Source organism: Cupressus sempervirens, chromosome 7, assembly GCF_028749045.1.
Source record: "Cupressus sempervirens isolate cs-2001-9-10 chromosome 7, ASM2874904v1, whole genome shotgun sequence".
Taxonomy (NCBI): Eukaryota; Viridiplantae; Streptophyta; class Pinopsida; order Cupressales; family Cupressaceae; genus Cupressus; species Cupressus sempervirens.
In genome coordinates this window covers 195786289-195793217 of record NC_143124.1, presented here as the reverse complement: position 1 = coordinate 195793217, position 6929 = coordinate 195786289, and the positions used below count along the sequence as shown (strand labels likewise).

The window sequence follows — 6929 nt, the reverse complement described above, 5'->3', positions numbered from 1 at the left end:
TCATTTTGTAATCCATGTAAATGCCACAAGTCTTGGCCATATTTCATGAGCTTTGTATTAGAAATTTTATTACAATTAAGAAAATAATAGCTGCTGGTGTCATTTAAGCAATTCAATATCATCATTTATCAACTAGTTAGTTTGCATACCAACTGTTTGTAAAAATGCCAGTTGGCTGTAAGTGTTCATTTCTCATGCTTAGATCATATATATGCACTGAATATTGTCAAAATTAGTAGCACACTCATGTTAGATCATTGTGTAGTCCATTTGGAGTCTTCTAGCACAAGATTCTCTGTAAATTGAAAAAAGAGTCATTTAAAGCCAACTGAAATACTATATCAGTCATACGTCCCTTGCATGTGAATTGTTTGATGAAATTCTTTGAGCTCTCATTAGCGTTTTTTAGAGTAAATTTGAGGAGGGTCATTACAATGGTATCAGAGCTTGCTTGCAAAGTGTTTGACGAAATGTCAAACAACTGAAGTATAAATTTTTTTGATGTTTGAAAAAGTTATAACCTATTGAAATTATTACACTCAGAGACTCCATCGAGATTGTTGTGGAATTCCTTGAGTTTCGATCGGACTCTATGGTAATCTGCTTGTGGACTATTTGATGAGGCAAAAATTAACTGATATATTAATTTGGAAAACCTAAAGCTTAAAACGAGGTTTACATTATAACACAGGCCGTGTAAAATTAACCAGGAAAATGTTGCTGGGATTTGAACATGGAATTCTAGAGGCCGATTATGAAGTTGCAGTTTCTCCTACTGTTGTGCTAAGAAACAGAATGAATACCAAAAACGTGCCCTTAACCAGGCAGCGAATGTGGCCTCCTAACAATGCTATAGTACTTAATTCTCATTAGACGTTGAAGCGCTAAGAGGCAACATAGGGCACATAGACTGGGTTGCCTAGGGCTTTCTTCAAGTAAGTGTTCACATTTTGTAAAATTACAATTTGTGATGAATTATGTATCTTTCACTTGACTATTGTCTTAATGATGTAGCTAGATAAGCTTCTGCACATAGTGATCAATTGCTCTCAAATCTTTGATGTATTTTCCAAAAATAGAACGGGTAGCAACAAGGTATATAAATAGATACTAGCAAATTAAGGAAAAAAAGGGGTTTGTTATATCAATTTTTCTCTTTTTTGTACTAAAAAAGGGATTCAGTCTGTAAATTTGTTTAATTATCCGACAGCTAGGGTTTCGAAGCAATGCAATTGAGGTTTACGGTAGCAGAGAGACATTATGAAATTTTTATTGGTAATATAATTGCGTTTCCATAAAGTTAGCCTTTTTGTGGCTTTGTCTTAGAAGGTCTATTTCGAGAGTCAAATTTTTGAAGGATTTACAATTTCTAACTTGTTTATTGATCTTGTACTAGTGTAAACTGAAATGCTTTATAGCCCATGCCTGCCAGCTGGCCATTATCGAACTCTGTTTCTGGATCTCCAACTGAATTGCATCTAATCTCCATGATAAATTATCTCACCTATGGAAATGGTAAGAGGCCAAAACCGGTTGTATAGGAAAAGCCTTCATTTTGGTAATTACATTTTGGCATGCAGATTGATATATTTTGCTCTATAATGTAACGCCTAACGTTTCTTAACATTTATATGCATGTCTGTTTAAACTTTGTTTGTATAGTCTTTTGTCGGGCTGGTAATGTATACAGACTTTTTTCAGCTGCAAATGTTGATACCACGTTTTTCTTGTTCAGCTACTACATCAAAATTGATCTCTGAGCTATGTGAAGTTGTGGGTACAGTTATCTTTGATCAATGTTAAACTCTGTTGTTGAAATCTTTCAAAATTATTTCAATTTTTAATTGTCTCTTTAATATGATCAGACTGCTATCCATATTTTTCTATGCTTCAAATATACACATTTACCCAGAGTTTAATAATTGAATACAAATGTAAGCTTGAAGAAGTTTGATGCTTGACCAACTAAGGTATGGAGTCTATTGCAATTTATCTAGGTTGCATGGGTACATGTACCCACACCCCTGGTATGCGTACCCACATACCCAAGTACTGGGTACACGTACCCCAAAAATCAGGTACTCAGTGGAGAGTATCATAGCTAAGGACCTTGATTAAGATTTCTGATTTTTTTTCTCAATTTTTTGTTTCCGTATCAGCTTGTTGTTTATCAAGCTTAATTCAATACATAATTAGTTTGAAACTTTGATACAATATTGATTAACAGTAAAAACTTCATCACTGTTCAAGTCAGAAGTTTATTATTTGCAATATGTCATCGTTATATGATTTATGATCTTGTTTCTGCTTAAAGCCTGTCTTCTCCATTTAAAAATATAACAAATCTGAAACTGAAAACAATACATTACATTTCTAAACTTTATTACTGTTCTTGTTTTGAAAACTATTTTCATGACTCGTAATTTCAGATTTTCTATAAATATTAAATTATGATTAAAAAATGTTTGACATACCCAAGTACCCCTGTCCCCTAATTTGAAAAATAGTCGTACCTGTACCCATACTGTTAAACTAATTACCCAAGTGCCCCTGTCCCCATGCAACCTTGCAATTTATTATATACGAGTAAATATTGATTGAATTTGTACCATCCAATTTTTTTGACTAGGAGTCCAAGGCTTGATGACATGCATAGATGTTCACTACTATTTGATTGTCTTTACTTCTTACTCATTGGTCAATCTGAATTGTGAATGGTAGTGAGCTAGTGCAGCAGAGAAGGCCCTGATTTTGATTTCTTGTACTCTATTTCTAGGAACATGTTAGGAATTTGTAAAAAATTTCTTGTTTTCATCATTGAGTAAAATGTTTGGGGATGACTACTTATTCTTAGATGAAATTAATAGGAGTTCTCCCCCTTCCCTTGCAATACAAATTCTTATACTTGATTGTATCTAACTCATCATACCTCTAGTGAACAACCCAATCAAGGAAGTTCGACAACTTGATTTATTGCAATTTGAATTGACAGACAAGAAGTCCTTTGTAGTCAAGAACACCAATGTAATCATATTATAATATAAGCATGATATGAAATGCAATAATCTAAACATGACTGGTGGGAAATTAATAAATTGACCTGCTTGCATATCTGGAGTTACAATGCATTTAGAGTTTCCTTTCTATAGTATAATATGTTATTATTCCATTATTATTTAAATAGAAAATAATAAATTATGGTTAAATTTGAATTCACATTATAAAATATTAATAAAGTAACTCTGAAATCCATACTTCATCAATCTAGTGAGCGTTCTTCAATTAGATCTCAAGATTTTGGAATTTCCCTTTGAACTAATATACTTGAACCATTGTCATTGCATCCAGTGCCTTCTACTCTTTCACAAATCTATGATGTTTGGTGCAAGTAATATTTGTGCTAAAAGAAAAGAGGATAATTAAACCTTACAGTTCCTTTAATACTTACTGCATTCATTGCAGCAGTGGAACTCTTGGATTGTAGCTTCTTTCTAGATCACATACAATCCTCTCACAGATATAGCATTGTTGGATTATCTTTCATCTTCAAAGCCATAGGTTATAATTAGATATTTAGTTCACTTGGAGGCTACTAAATATACAGCTAAATCACTCATTTCCCTTTAAACCCAATGTTACTTGAATTTCTCTCCTAAATTTAAATGTGTAAGCAATGTTGATAAACTCTCCAATCTATGATTCAACAAGCATGGGTATGAATGAAGAGGAAGATAAGATCTATTCTATATAATTTTATAACATGATTTAGTTTTTACACCTTCTACAATGTTTGTTTTACTTTTCCACTGTTTAGAAATGAGAAGAAAATCAAGATTGTAGAGCACAGGCAGTAAGGCCAGGGAAGATAGCAACACTTGAAAGGGCCTAAGAATCTATTAAGGAGAGGGCATGCAATGTAGAGTATCCTTGTTGCAATTATGTTGTGAACGCAGCCCCTTTTCAGCAGGTGGCTCACATACTCTGCTGAAATCAAATAGGGTTCATGTAGATGAACATTTATCAGGAAAACCACCTGGTTGAGAAAGCAGATGGAGAGTGAACTGCAGAAAAAACTTAAGAACAAAAACAGAAAAGGAGTTGCATATTTGACTACCACTAAGAGCTCATTGTGATGAGCCCCTAAGAGTAAGGTTTTTTCTACAGGCAACTTCTGCTTATTCAAACTGTATGTGCTGCTCATCACTGCAACCAATCCTGGTGACGAAAAAGCATAAATTGTACCCAGCAATGTAGATTGCATTATTAGTTTTGCATTGTTTGGACTACTAGAATGTTCTTATCTCTATCCTACATTAATGGTGATATCATGTTAAGGATTTTTTTTTGCATTGCAAACAATTGCCCTCAAGTTTTCTATTTTCCTTTTTTGAGTGAACTTTCTCTTCTAGCTCTTCTTTTAGGCATCGACATGGAGATTTGAGAATTTTGCATTCATCAGTGAATAAAGTTCACATTGTTATTCCTTAAACAAAATCCTGCACAACTGAAGACAATATGAACTGGCAAGGTTAGGAACTTGCATAAACCAATTTTTTTAGTGACTGGGTTTTGACCTCTTAAGTTAATTTTATTGGTTCAAATTGAAGATTGTATAAAAAATAATTTCTGCTAAATACTAGAAGCCTTTGATATCTGAAAGCAGTTTTGAATGCTTTTATGGGGCCTCAATTTAATCACTGTATCAAATAATGCAATGTCTTAGTTCTTGAGAGCTCATGGAGTACTTTGAATTTCAGATGTATAAAACTAAAATCTTTGTTTTGTAAATTAGATATTTGTAAACAAGTTTATATATAGATTCTGCTCAGCCTTTCTCTGAGGCACTCTTCCATGTTAAGTCTTTTAAAGGTTTACTCATTGAATTCTACATTGAGTTATATATTTCAGCATTCCTTTCATGTCCAATCCTTCTATATCCTTTCTGATTTTCTTTTACCTTCCACACTTTATAATTTAACTCATCAATTTGTTTTTGTCAGACATAACTAGCAAGACCACTGGTAGCACTTGAAAATGCTACTGTTACTTGGAAATGTTTTATAACCGAGAACTTGCAGAACATATGCTATTCAGTTTATACATATCAGCATTTGTCCGTGTGCTGCTTCTGGTACTATTTTGAGTAAAATCCATCAGTGAGCTTAAGGAGCAGCCAGCTTAAGGTTTCTTAACATCAGTGAGCCTTTCTTCCTTGTTAGCATAAATGTGTTCGTTAATGCTACAGTAGATCATCAAGACTTAAATTTTCCATGGCAGTGCTTTCAATACTGCTAGCATTTTATTGTTCTTCTTTGGGGCCAGCTATCAATATGTTTAAATGGTAGTTTAATCTATTAAACTATTGCTATTGGGACTTATTAAATTAGTTAATGCTAAAGTTTAGAAATTTGAATTGAGTGTTGTTGAATCATTTAATTATTGTTGATAAATGAAGTTAAAAAAATCCTTTGAAGTATGTACTTAATATCGTCTTCAAATTCTTTATAATATATATTAGTTATGCATAGTGTAGCAATGACCTTTCTGTCAAACTAATTTTCACTCCACATTGCCTAATTACAACTAGCTGCATGTAATGATCTCAAATGACTTACAATCACTTTGCAATCATTTGAACAGGTTAATGTTGAAATACCAATGACACAACAAGGGAAAGCAAGTACAATTCACCACCTGGTAAAAGTAAGAAGGTTCTCTACTATGTATTTGGCCCACTTCATTACTATGTGCAGATCTTCATACAGCGTGTTACCCATCAGTTCAGAAGGTTTTGAATTTTGAAATCCCTTAAGACCTTTCAAACTTGAGGGAATTGTCCCACTGAATTTATAATTGGATAAATCCAACACCTGCAAACTCGTGAGGTTTGTGATCTACAGAGGAATTCTACCCTCAAGTTCATTTGAGCCATGGCTCAAAACTTTTAATTTTTGAAAATTTTCGAAGAGGCCTGGAGGAAACTCACCTGTCAATTGATTTTCGCTTAAATCCAGAAGCCGAAGGCCTTTACAATTGACCAAGGAAGCAGGCAAATTACCAGAGAATTTATTGTTATGTGCTGAGAGAACTTGAATGGAAACAGAAAAGTTAATATGTAGGTCCCCGTCGAATTTGTTGTTGGATAGCTTTAGCCTTTTCAAGGACGTGCAGTTCATCAATGCCGCCGGAATTCTTCCTGTCAGATAATTATCAGCAATATCTAATTGCTCGAGTGAAACCAAACTGCCAATGCCCTTTGGGATTTCTCCTGTCACATTGTTACTGTTGACATATAGCAATCCAAGCTTCGTCAACTTTGTGATTCCTTCAGGCAGCACACCTATTAGTCTATTGTTACTTAAATCTAAATAGATCAACTTTGTCAGCCTTCCAATGCCATCGGGAATAGACCTGGAAATTTTGTTGTCCGAGATTGAGATCTGAGTAATGTTTCTGAGTTGCCCAATGCTCAGCCGTATAGGTCCACTTAAATTGTTTGAAAATAGAGACAAAGTCCTCAATGCTTGCAGTTCTTTTATGCATTTTGGAATTTCTCCTGTCAGACTGTTATTTCTTAAATCTAAATAAGCCAGCTCTGTCAGCCTTCCAATGCTGTCAGGAATGGACCCGGAAATTTTGTTGTTGGAGATGGAGATCTGAGTAATGTTTCTGAGTTGCCCAATGCTCAGCGGTATAGATCCACTTAAATTGTTTGAACCCAGATCCAAAGACCTCAACGATTGCAGTTCTCCTATGCACTTTGGAATTTCTCGTCTCTCTGTTATAACCTAAGTTGCCGGTTCGGGTTTGGTTCCAAGTTCGTGGTTCAAGAACTGGTTCACTGGTTGACAAAATTTTGGCAAGGGGTTTGGGTTCGTTTGGGTTCATTAGTACAAAAACATGTAAAAATATTTTATATATATATATAT

The 6929-nt window shown here is 34.2% G+C and overlaps 1 long non-coding RNA gene across 2 annotated transcripts; it reads left to right on the top strand.

Annotated features, from left to right (window-relative positions):
- Positions 1-513: 513 nt before the first annotated feature.
- Positions 514-6634, top strand: LOC149546169 (uncharacterized). 2 transcript variants are annotated; one of them, XR_016353657.1, is made up of 4 exons: positions 514-935; positions 1397-1515; positions 5001-5341; positions 5641-6634. It is a non-coding gene; the product is annotated as an uncharacterized LOC149546169 (long non-coding RNA). The 2 variants fall into 2 exon arrangements; XR_016353658.1 differs by having other exon boundaries at positions 515-935; positions 5001-5197.
- The last annotated feature ends 295 nt before the right edge of the window (positions 6635-6929 follow it).